This window comes from Danio rerio, chromosome 17, assembly GCF_049306965.1.
Source record: "Danio rerio strain Tuebingen ecotype United States chromosome 17, GRCz12tu, whole genome shotgun sequence".
NCBI lineage: Eukaryota > Metazoa > Chordata > Actinopteri > Cypriniformes > Danionidae > Danio > Danio rerio.
In genome coordinates, this window is record NC_133192.1 from 38,844,632 (window position 1) to 38,857,743 (window position 13,112).

The window sequence follows — 13,112 nt, forward strand, 5'->3', positions numbered from 1 at the left end:
TTGCGTTTTTGGTTTTCGCAAATCCATCATTGTTTTTCGCTGCTTTGTATGATTTTTTAGCTCTCAAATTTCCCTCAGAAATCCCATTCACGCCTGCTTTTCTTGCGTAAGTCCACCAGGGGCCGCTGTTGACTCACTGACCGATCGACTGACCCAGCCTCCTTTTTAAAAGCACAGATTGACAGAATTGTAGCCCAAATAAACAACATTTTTGGACTGGACATAGATATAGACCCTTTGTCCCTTCTCCTGGGTTTTCCTTGCAAACTAATCAAGAACAAGTATAAACAACGACTCTTCTGCCTGTTAACTTTTGCTGCCAGAAAGAACATTTTGATGTCATGGATCAATGATAAGCCCCCTTCCATAAAAGGATGGCATTCAATAACTCGAGAGATTATTCCCCTGGAATACCTAACATGTCTTAGCCACTCCACAACTGATGCATTTATTCGCACTTGGACACCATATCTGGACAGTATAAACCTTGCTTTATGTGACATTTTGAAACTCTGAATGACATAATGTCTGTATAGACATTCATTTATGTGTTTTCTGTTTTCATCAAACTTTTCACTATTCCTGCCATATTGTATTGTTTGTAATATAACAGCTTATGGCTTTGGCCATATGTACATTTTAGAATATGCATTTATGTTTTGTGTCAGGCATTTTATGTTATGTTTGTATTTTTGTTTTGTGTATGTCTAAAAAGAAAAAAAACATAAAAATATGTTCTAAAAAAAAAAAAAGCACAGATTGACCCACTCACCCACTTTGCCTAACCTAACCGACAGTTTTAAAAAGCAATCGAGAAAAAGAAAAGCCCCCGTCTGATTTTACCACGTTTTCAGATTTTATCACATTCTCATCCTGTTATTTACTAGTTTATTTTATTCTTTGGCTTTTGTTTTTGTCTTACCCGCTTTCTGGAACCGTTCTTTGCAGACTCAAACCCCGTCGTCAAGTCTGCTGACGTACATGGCGAGCTAACTGGACAAACTGGTAACTGTGGGAAAGCCGTCCATACGGAAGCGGTCAGCTGGTAACCGCAATTAAGAAACGTTATCATACCACCCTGTAGCAACTTCAAACTTTCAGATTCGGCTTTTCAAGCCACCATAAAGTTTGTCCTCAAACTTTAATATCTAGTTTTAAAGATGAAATGCAGCCATACGTACTTCTGGCTACATAATTTGCGACCTCCAGAAATGTATGTAGGGCTACCTTTTCAGAATGAGCCTATATTAGATTGACAATAGCGGTCACTAGTTATTAATTTATATTTTTCCTGCTTCTATATTTGTATATTTTAAAATAGCACTACTAAACTAACTTAGACTTGTCTGGGCATTTATATATCACTGCTCTCTTGTGAACTGTAGTGCTCATTATTATGCTTATTTGTAAGTCAATTTTGATAAAAGCATCAGCTAAATCAGGGGTTCCCAAACTTTTCAGCCCATGACCCCCAAAAGAAGAATGGCAGTGATTCGCAACCCCCACATTCCTCAGAGGTGGTTATAAATACACAACTGTTGCACACACAACAAAAGGCCTATATAAAAATGAGCATATTGACAGCAAAGAAAGGTGCAACAGTCTAACAAGGCTATAATTTATACAGCCATTCATTCATTCATTCATTTTGTTTTCGGCTTAGTCCCGTTATTAGGTTATTAATCCGGGGTTGCCACAGCGCAATGAACGGCCAACTTATCCAGCACATGTTTTTTACGAAGCGGATGCCCTACCAGCTGCAACCCATCTCTGGGAAACATCCATACACAATCATTCACTCTCCTACACTATGGACAATTTAGCCTACCCAATTCACCTTTACCACATATCTTTGGACTGTGAGGGAAACCAGAGCACCCAGAGGAAACCTACGCGAATGCAGGGAGAACATGCAGACTCCACACAGAAATGCCAACTGACCCAGCCAAGGCTCGAACCTGTGATCTTCTTGCTGTGAGACGATAACACTACCTACTGCGCCACTGCGTCGCCCTACAGTCATTTATTATTTTTAAGATGCAGCAAATTGATTTTATAGCACCAGGTTAAACTTCCTGACACCTTTATGGCAATCAAATAGGCTTACATAAAAAAATAAAACCAAAAATAGACTTGGGCTGAAAACAATGTGCCCACCAGTGTCGTTGGGTTAAACCATTGCTGTGTTGTTAAACTAGTGTAAACACAACAATCCTATGAAAATAAATTAAAAGGCTGATGGCTTTTTATTTGAATGTTGTTGCTTTTTCATGTAACTATTAACGCCTATTTTTATCTTCTTAGGGTCATGAATAAAATATAGTAATTCTAATAGTATGATAAAATTTGTTTTACTTTTGGAAATCACTAAGCAACCCCATGTCATTGTCCTGCGACTTTGGGAACCACTGTGAAAAATGACAATGTAAATGTACATAAGCAAGAGAAAGAAATAAGGTTTGCTAAAAACAGTTCCCAGGGATGGGTTCCAGCTGGAAGGGCATCCGCTGCGTAAAAAGTTGCTGGATAAGTTGGTGGTTCATTCCGCTGTGGTGACCCCGGATTAATAAAGGGACTAAGCCAACAAGAAAATGAATGAATGAATGTTAAAAACACAGAATATTTTAAATAAGATGCTTCATTTTTATTTCAGTATGTTGATTTACTTACAACTGAAACAGAATATTAAGTAGGGGGCAGGGCTTTCATTTTGCACATCATACCCTGATAGCAAACTAATGGTAAGAGGGGCGTGGTTAAGAATACCAAACACCAAATGCAGAAGCAAACAGTCACACTTTGGTGTATAAAGTCTAGATTGGATACATGGCCGACCAGAAGTACGACATGCACCTCAATATAGCAACTTTTTTTATGACACTATATAACAATAATTAATATTTGTACAGGGCTGTGACAGTTGGGTTTAGAGTTAGAGTAGGGTTAGATGTTAAAAAATACAATTTATTGAGTAATTTAATATAATATTAAACATAAATGGGGTAGGGGTAGACGTTGGGTTTACGGTTGGGGTGGGGGTAGACGTTAATAAAATACAATTAATTAAATTGTAAATACAATTAAATAATTTTCGTCAACTTCTGGCCGCGACCATTTCTGATCTAGCAACAACCCACTTTGGTTGAAGATTATAAACAAACTTTTTTTTCAATGGATCAAATTGCACAGGTTAATTGTTCGCCTAATGCAGCGGCTCCCAAACTGGGGTGCTAAAAGTTCCACCTTTAGAATGTTTGTAAAGGTGGAACTTTTTATCTTTTATTATTTTTATGCATTTATCTTGGGAAAACTTTACGTGTCATATTTTTGAGAGAAAAGAAATTCACTGAGAGAGAAAAAACAATCACAGTACAAATTATAATTTACAACCTATGCATACTGACTCATCTCGTGGTTTCACGTCTTCGTCACAATAGCCCCGCCATTTCACATTAGGCACTAAGTTATAGTACATTCGTAATTTTTTTTTCACTTACTATATTAATCAAAATGGACACCTGGTTAAAAGATGGCACTTTAAAGAAGTCAAGTGGCAGTAGGAAAGAACCATCTACATCGGCCTCTTCTATGGAGACGTGCAGCGGCCTTGAGTATACAGTATGGACTCGAAGGATAACGAACAAGGTGAATAGGCACAGGTGGGAACAGAGAAATCCAGCAGAAATGTACTGATGAGGTTTTAGCTAACAGCAGTCTTAAGCCCTCATATATGGTCCGGCACTCACAAACAAGACACAGCCACTTACAAGACATGCCTGGAAGTTTTTTTTTTCAAGGAAAAGGAAGGAAGGTTTGGAGGAACTGCAGAAAAAGAAAAAAGGAGGCACAAAGAAGCAGTAGCTTTCATCCGAAAAGTTGCACCATTGGTTTCCTGGGTAAGCTGCAAAATCCACCAAAAGCATCCACAAAAGTCGATCAAGGGAGGTCAAGCCTTCTCATTTATGGCTCCAAAACTCTGTAATAGCCTTCCTGATAATGTTCGAGGCTCAGACACACTCTCGCAGTTCAAAACTAGATTAAAGACCTATCTTTTTAGTAAAGCATACACTCAGGGCATCATTTAGCAATATGATACATGAATGTGCCCCACACAGGTTTTTGCATCTCGTTTATATACACTATGAACAGCAGCTACGCTAATTATTCTCTTTATTCTCTATTTCCACCAAGGGAAACTCATCCCGAGGACCTCAGATTATGCAGCACCACTGATTCAATCCTAGACCAGCGACGAGATGATCGCAAGGTTTCCATAATCCTGGACAAGGCTGTATCCTCAGCAGCTACTGTGGTGGTCATGGAGAAGTGGAGAGACTGAGACTGACTCCTGTGACGCTCCAGGGACAGGCGAGTCTCCGCTGAGGTCCAGCATTCTCCAGCCTCCAGCGCCTAGACTGCTGCTCTGCACAAGACGTTTGGCCATAGGAGAAATGATCGTGCCCAACTGAGCCTGGGTTCTCTCGAGGTTTTTTTAATTCTTTACTTTCGCCAATTGCTGAAAAGTTTTTTCCTTGCCACTGTCGCCACTGCCTTGCATTTTTCGGGATCTGTAGAGCTGCGCATCGATGGATTTGCTCTTCACTGTTTTGACTCTCAGTACTGATTGTTAACCACACTGAACTGAGCTAAACTGAACTGAGCTTAAACTCTGAAAACTAAACTACACTGTTTCAATGTACTATAATCATTTATGTGAAGCTGCTTTGACACAATCTACATTGTAAAAGCGCAATAGAAATAAAGGTGAATTTAATTTAAAAAGCTCTAGCGATGTAAAACATGCCAGATGAACCTTGTCTGTACTTAATGACGCTGTGAAAATTGTCAACTTCGTAAAAGCTCATCCATTAAATTAACGTATTTTATTATTTTTATTTTAATCACGTATACTGAAAATCTGTGTATTTAGTTGTAGTTAAAAATGTGGAGTTTAATCGAAGAAAGGGTGCTTGACAGGTGTCAAATATTAGAAAGGAGTGCACACAGCAAAAGCTTTGGGAACCACTGACCTAATGAATAACAATGTCGAAAGTAAAATAAACATTGTACATTTTTATTTCACACCACTTTAAAAACAAAAATAGTATTAGATTTAACACTAATATAGAATATCCTCCAGCCACTGAAGTAATAAGATGCAGATCTCTGGCTTTTAATATTCTAAATGAGCCTCAGCGCTAGGAAAACGAACTTAAAAGCCACTATGGGACTAAAAATGTGAACAGAGAATAACCCAGAAGCTTATGGTATTAAGTGCTATACTATCCTTTTCAGTTACAGTAAATACAGTGCACATAAATCCAGTAGTGAAAGGTAAGAAGGGTAACATTGTGATAAAGAGATTTTTTAAAGCTCTATGCTAAAGCCGGTTTGCTGTAATATAGGAGCGCTACCTATATCTGAAAGGAAACACCCATGGCCTTAAGCTTCTCTCCACATCACAATGATCAGCCAAGCCTTTTTTCCCTAAGAAAGCTCCTCTGGCGAATTCTTTTCTATAACCTTTTTCTATAAATCTTTTTTGCAATTATTTTTATACCACTAGCTAATGCACATGGATGCCTGTATTCAAGATCTCCATGCATGTAATGCATTCTGAGTATTTTGCTGCATGCACAGCCATGAAAAGAAAGCACATGCTTAAAAAATATGATTATATACAGGGCTCACTATATAAGGACTGCCTACGGCCAAGTGAGATGGTTTCAGGCTCCATAAGCCAAGTTTCGTTTGCCAGTGCTTGTTGTCACTACTGTATGTCTTACATTCATTGAACATGTGCATGTGCTTTTAAGTCTTAGAAATAAAAATGTTTGGTTTTCTGTGACAAAGTGAATGTTGTAGTGTGCTTATTCAAACATCGGAACAAGCGAGCGATTCATATGGAGTCAAATCAGTCTCAAAAATAATACATTTGCAAAAATTAACTTACATGCACCGCCCCTTTTACATTTACAAAATCCAATTCATACATTTAAAACACAACTCATAAATGCACAAATCCAATTCATAAACTGAAAACACAATGAGTGAACACAAGTAAAAATCAAAAATGTCTCCCCTAAGTAATTGGATGTGTGCATTTATGTATTGTGCTTTGAATTTACAAATGATGTATTGAATTGATGCATTGTGTTTTGAATTCACTAATTGGATTTGTGCATTAATTAATCATGTTTTGGATTTACAAAATAAATTTTGTAAATGTGAATTGTGTATGAATTTTATTTTGTAAATGTATTATTTTTGAGACTGATCTGGCTCCATAGATTTAAGCTAACAAGAATGAATGCTGTAAGCCCAACTTACACGCAATAAATGACTTGTCCTGCTTGTTTAAACTACTTATATAAAACAAACTGAAGCAACACAATTCTAAGGTTTTTTGGGGACAGCATAATTGTTTTACGTTTAATCCGCTTATATTTGTAAAGAGGATTAAGTCGATTTGTGTTGGGACAACATGAAGGAATTGTGTGGAACCCAGAACCTTTTACAGTGTAGCAACAATGATAGCCTAGGAGGGAATTGTTTAATAAACTCATATAATTTGGGGATTATACAATATGTTAGTTTTTAAGTTTAAATATATTTATTTTAAGTTATACATTATTATTTAAATCATATATATAATGATGCAATGTATTAATATTACATTATTAACACTGCATGAGTAGTTTAAAACATGGTAAGATATATGTAATAAGCTAAAGATACATTCAAATTGAATATAGTAATAAAAATAGCTAATGATATAAACAAGGTTCCATTATTTAACACTGCCTAATGCATGAATCTTTACTACAGTTGAAATCTGTTGAAAATTATGAAACCCCCCTTTTTTCTTTTTTAAATATTTCCCAAATGATGTTTAAAAGAGCAAAGATATTTACACAGTATGTCTGATAATATTTTTTCTTCAGGATAAAGTCTTATTTGCTTTATTTCGGCTTGAATTAAATTTTTTAAACATCATTTTAAAGTCAAAATTATTAGCCCCTTTAAGATATAATTTTTCAATAGTCTACAGAACAAACCATCATTATACAATAACTTGTTGTAATTACCCTAACCTGACTAGTTCACCTTATTAACCTAGTTAAGCCTTTAAATGTCACTTTAAGCTGTATAGAAGTGTCCTGAAATATATCTAGTAAAATATTATTTACTGTCATCATGGCAAAAATAAAATTAATCAGTTATTAGAAATGAGTTACGTGGGGAGAACATGCAAACTCCACACAGAAACGCCAACTGACCCAGCCGAGGCTCGAACCAGCGACCTTCTTGCTGTAAGGCAACAGCCCTACCTACTGCGCCACTGCGTCACTCTCTTTGCAGAGTTTAGTAAATAAAAAATATATTTATTTATTTATTTATTTGGCAGGGACTGTGTATATTAACTAGCATTGCTGCAAATACACCCGAATTAGTCAGAAGGCTATTTTTTATCCGTTGTCACTGGACAGATGTTAAAAATGTCATCCTAAAAAAACAATACAAAAATTATACAATTAATCAAGCAAAACTAAGAAGCACTAAAATAGACATTGTTAAGTAGATCCTAATAAATGAAATGTATAAGAACAAAATATACCAAAAACACCAACATTATGTAATGAAGAGTAGTTAAAGCATATTTAAACAACATAGCGTTTCACTGCTAGCTCATGTTAGCATAATAGAATAATAAAATATAAACAGATGAAATGTAATAGTGAAATTAACATTAAGGAGGATGAATACATTCTCTAGATGTACTTTCACTATTAGCGAATGTAAAGTATTACAGTTAAATCGATATTACAAATGTGTAACAGTCTCAACTTAATATTCTTAATACATAACTTTATTACTACATAAGTAATAATAGCAGTACATACAGTTGAAGTCAGAATTATTAGACCCTTTGTTTATTTTTTCCCCCAATTTCTGTTTAACAGAGAGCAGATTTTTTCAACACATTTCTAGACATAACAGTTTTAATAACTCATTTCTAATAACTGATTTATTTTATCTTTGCCATGATGACAGTAAATAATATTTGACTAGATATTTTAGGACACTTCTATACAGCTCAAAGTGAAATTTAAAGGTTTAACTAGGGTGATTAGGTTAACTAGGCAGGTTAGGGTAATTAGGCAAGTATTGCATAATGATGGCTTGTTCTGTAGAAAAAAATCGAAAAAAATATTGATTAAAGGGGCTAATAATTTTGACTTTAAAATGGTTCATATAAGATTAAAAACTGCTTTTATTTTAGCCAAAATAAAACAAATAAGACTTTCTTTAGAAGAAAAAATGTTATCAGACATATTGTGAAAATGTCCTTGCTCTGGTAAACATTTAGAAATATGAAAGAAAACAGATTTATTAAACTAAAATATTATTTTAAACAATTTATCTGTCACAGAACATCTTTAGGAATCAAACAAAATTTTGTTTCCCTTGATTTTTCCTCTTTTTAAAAAAATTTTATTTTAATATTTTTCCCTAACATATAAATTTGAGCTGCACATTTTTGAACCATTATTGTAAGTTATTTTGTTAGATAAGCTCCAGATTTGGCTTCAGTATTGACTAAACTAATGTATATGCCCAAATATAATATTGTAAAGCATCCTATAGAAACTATTCATTCAAATGAGAGATTTGTGAGCGGTGTACTTATATACATTCAATAATAACCTCATTTGTATTCTTTCAACAAAAAATAATCACGTTATCACATATAAAGAATATACAACTTAAAAATGTACAATTTAATTAATAAAATATACATGCATGTCTCAACAGCTTGTATCACTGCAAAATGTGAATCATAATATCGTCCAGCTCTGCTAAATGTGACTACAAGGCATGAAGAAGTTATGAAACTGTAATCAATCCAGCGCATAAAGACATTAAGCACTGCTTCCAAAGGAAGTCCCGTTAAATAAATAACCTTCCCCTTAAACTTTGAACAATATGAGGAAACAGTTTGAATTAATTCCCTTCAAATGCCAGCAGCGCACACTGAAATTCCAACAGGCAGGAGGATGAATGGCCATCGACACTGTGTGACAATCGCATTTATTTTGATGTGACTTTGTAAGAGACCGAACAAAAGCTCTTCGCTTTTTAGCCCCCAGAGTGCAAAGAATAGAGGATGCATCTAGTTTAAAGTGCATTAAAGACTCGGCTGATTAACAGTTCAGCAGAGGTCAAGCCTGCTAAATGAGCCTTAAACATTAAAAAGTCTTAAAGGCTTTCACTTCTAAATGCTTGTTTTAGTCAAAGTGTCAAAAGCTGAAGTGCAAAAGTCTGCCTGCTTCAGTGTGTGTGTGTAGCCTTGACTAGCGCTGGCAGTGCACTAATCACACGCGCTTCCCGGGTTCACTCGGTTCATTCATATTTGCATATCCTTAAAAAGACACGCACTACATTTCCTTTTCAGCGCAAACGACAACCTATGCAAGATTCACATGTTTACAGTGATAGCCCAAAATAAAAAAGCACATGATCTCTGTTTTCAAAACAACTTTTGGAATAACTCTTAAAGCGCTGGTAAGAGTTCAAACACGCTACGTCTCTGCAGACTGACTGTACACAGAACACACTTGTCAGATCACAGCATACTTAAAAACCCAAACTTTCAAATGAGAACAAAGCCAGTATGCACAACAACGTCCTGCACAGGCAATAAAACAGGAAACACACTCAACTCTCTGCAGTGATAACATAGAGGCTAGACTATTTTAAGCAACAGATTTGTTTTGTACTTGCAATGTTTTAAGCCCGCTGCCACAACCAGCTATTAAAAGAGATGTGTTTTCCTTTAAGCTAGCCAGGGGCAGATGGTCCATAACAAGTCTCCTGGAAATACCTGAAGTCAGCATAATTCCTCCTCCAGCAAGTCTACTCAGACATGCACACTGTCCCCTGCGCTATCAACAACAAACAAGTCAGCCGACCTACCCATACACACCTGCACTCGGCACTTTAAATCCAACGTGTGAGTCACTTTTTTTTCCTGCCCCACTCTTGGCTCGGTGGACACCGCTTCCCAAAAAAAAAAAAAAGAAAGAAAAAAAAACAGAAAGCATGAACATTTCTTTGTCTGGGAATTCAGGGTCAGGTGGTTCCCAACAGGAATTCTGGTTGGCTAGAGAGGACTTGCAGAATGTTGGCGGCCGTCCAGGAGGCTGTCTTGCAAGCAGCGCTGGAAATTCGCTGTAAACCTCATCTTCACCCTTATATCCATAGTACGGAGTTCATTTCCACTGCGGAGAGAGTGTAGTGAGGGGAGGAGTGAAGGGAGTGGGATGGGGGTGGGAAGGAGGGCTCTACTGTAGTGTTAAAAAAAGAGAGAGAGAAAAGGAGATGACCCCCCCCCAACTCACTCACAGAAAGTGAAAGCTGGGTTATATCTCCCCCCTCGCTCTCTTCTAAGCTGCATGCGACTCAGGCCTTGTAGCCAGAGGAAGGAAACATGTCAAGGCCCCCCTGGGTTTCCTGCTGCATTGTTGTGTCCGGTGTGCATTTGGCTGCACGGTTACAGAGAGCAAGCAGAGAAATAACATGTTACGATCTGCGCTCCTCCACAATGTGTCTATTCAGAGGGAGAAAAAAACACACACAAATTCCCAGGCTCCTGACAGAGGATTCCTCCTCTCTGCGTGAAGAATGCCAAACGCCCATTTCTCTGGAATTTTACAACATTCACTCACGAGACAACTGTGTGTCCGGCTAATTTGGCCGTATTTCTGGGATCGCTGACACTTTTATGGCTGATCCTCAAACACCGCGTGGTGAGAGGCAGAAAAAAGAAGATCGGGGTGGGGGGGAGCTCGATTTCCATTGGCCGGCTCTCTTTGGTTACTGAGGAAAAGGGAGGTTATGTAACAGAGCCGTTCTCACCGTATGACACAGAATTGTTAGGAAAACATGAACTACTTTTGCCTGCAATCATGCTTCAGATTTGCTATAGCTGTGGGGCTAAAGGACTGACCTTAATCAATGCTGTACAATCTTTTTTGGTACCTCTAGAACCTAGAAAAAATTCAATTCAGGTTTATTTCTATAGCACTATGTAGATTGTGTCAAAGCAGCTTAACATAAAAGCTCTAGTAAGTCCTTCCAGGATTTCGATAGCTTTATTAATACTGACAGAAGCCTGAAATGATTGTTTTTGTGATTAAAGTATGACTTTATTGGCTTAAATTATTGAGTTCTGCTGTGAAAATACACACAAAAAAAACTTTTAAAGGTTTTTTTTAATATGAAGAACTCGGGGGGGATTGATTAACTGCAAAATTATACATGCATACAATGATGTTCTCACACTGGTCATACTGCTTTACATCATGGTCACAAGTTTCTTTAACCACACTGAAGCCTATTGATTCGATGTATAAACAAGCAATTCAAATTATGAACTTAAAGCCTATGCGATGACATTTCTAGCTATGTTTCTTTTCACCTATTTTAATGTGCATTTTGGATATCCGCATTAAAAAAAACGTTGATGGAAATGCCAAGATGCGCATTAATTTTGAAAATGCGCATTAAAAACTAAGAACTGAGTAGGATAAACTTTCCATGCGCATAAACTACAATGGAAACAATTTTACCACACAAATTCCAGTATGTGCATTACAAATAGCTCATGTGATTTTGTTAGAAGATTTCATGTGATGATAAAAATGTGAGCGATTTTACAACCGATGGACATTTCGGACCTCCTTTCAGTAGGGAAGATGTTTGGTGTTACACTCAACTCGGAAGGGCTCACTATGCTCTACTCCTTTCACAGAGACCCTCACTCAGAAGGGATTAGTTCATAGAGATGAGCCCTCCGAATGGAATCCAGTGAAATTGTTAGTTTATATTGCAACGCTTAGGTGAAAGCAAGTCCATGTGAAAGCACCCTTTAGCCTCCTTCTGAGAATTACTATTGATCATAAAACCATGCTTTCCTGACAAGATGAGCATGACAATCACAGCTTTGCTTAATTGCATTTGCAATTTCATTTCAAGTATTCACCTAGAACTACAGTATCGACAAGTCAACTGATTTTTAAAAGTGCTAGAGTGCAAAACTAAGGCATGTGCTTTTAATAAATGTATGTTATAGTATGATATCGTCATTGTAATAATTGTTTGTGATGTGAACCAACCTTAAGGCTCAGGCACAACTTTCAAAACAATAAACTATTGAACTATATGTCTGATTGACCAGTAGCGGACAATAGAAGTGCCCAGAAAACCTGTCTCTAGTGGAGCAGTGATCATACAATTAAACTTTAAGACACTGCAACAATTTGAACACTGCAGCTCAATGTAAACATGCACAGATTCACCATAAGACAGACTATAGATGTTACTTTAAAAAAAGAATTTTTACTAAAATGTGACAACTTTTATCTTGGATTATTCTGGACATTTCCAACAATCTGTGTAGCAGCTCATTAAAGGGTTGGTAGCTGACCTTGAAATAATAATTCTCACATCATGTATTTATGTTATACACCCAAAGACTAATATTTATCTTTGGAAAGTATTTATTCATTCATCCATCCATTCATTCATTCATTTTCTTGTCAGCTTAGTCCCTTTATTAATTCGGGGTTGCCACAGCGGAATGAACCGCCAACTTATGCAGCAAGGTTTTACGCAGCGTATGCCCTTCCAGCCGCAACCCATCTCTGGGAAACATCCACACACACATTCACACACACACTCATACACTACGGACAATTTAGCCTACCCAATTCACCTGTACCTCATGTCTTTGGATTGTGAGTGAAACCGGAGCACCCGGAGGACTCCCACGCGAAGGCAGGGAGAACATGCAAACTCCAAACAGAAACGCCAACTGACCCAGCGACCTTCTTGCTGTGAGGCGACAGCACTACCTACTGCGCCACTGCCTCGTCCGGAAAGTATGTATTAAATAATAATTATTATCATTATTATTTTTATTATTATCATGTATAATAAAAAAAAAAACGGGCTCCTATTCGCATGTGAACATTGATCTGCAAACATAAACATGTTTTATGCATAAGAACAAACCTCATTGGTTCTTGCAAAAGGTATGAAAATGCTGA

The 13,112-nt window shown here is 36.9% G+C and overlaps 1 protein-coding gene across 14 annotated transcripts in view; it reads right to left on the reverse strand.

Annotated features, from left to right (window-relative positions):
* Positions 1 to 13,112, reverse strand: part of dnmt3ab (DNA (cytosine-5-)-methyltransferase 3 alpha b) — a 117,360-nt gene that overhangs the window by 40,458 nt on the left and 63,790 nt on the right. For 2 of the 14 annotated variants that reach the window (XM_073927267.1, XM_009293200.4), the window contains exon 1: positions 9,989 to 10,269. The exons of 8 other annotated variants lie outside the window; for them this stretch is intronic. The gene's annotated coding sequence lies outside the window, so the exon portion shown is untranslated. Of the gene's footprint in view, positions 1 to 9,886; positions 10,270 to 13,112 lie in introns of those variants that run through there. 4 more of the 14 variants (XM_073927269.1, XM_068214410.1, XM_073927268.1 and 1 more) reach the window with 3 other exon arrangements.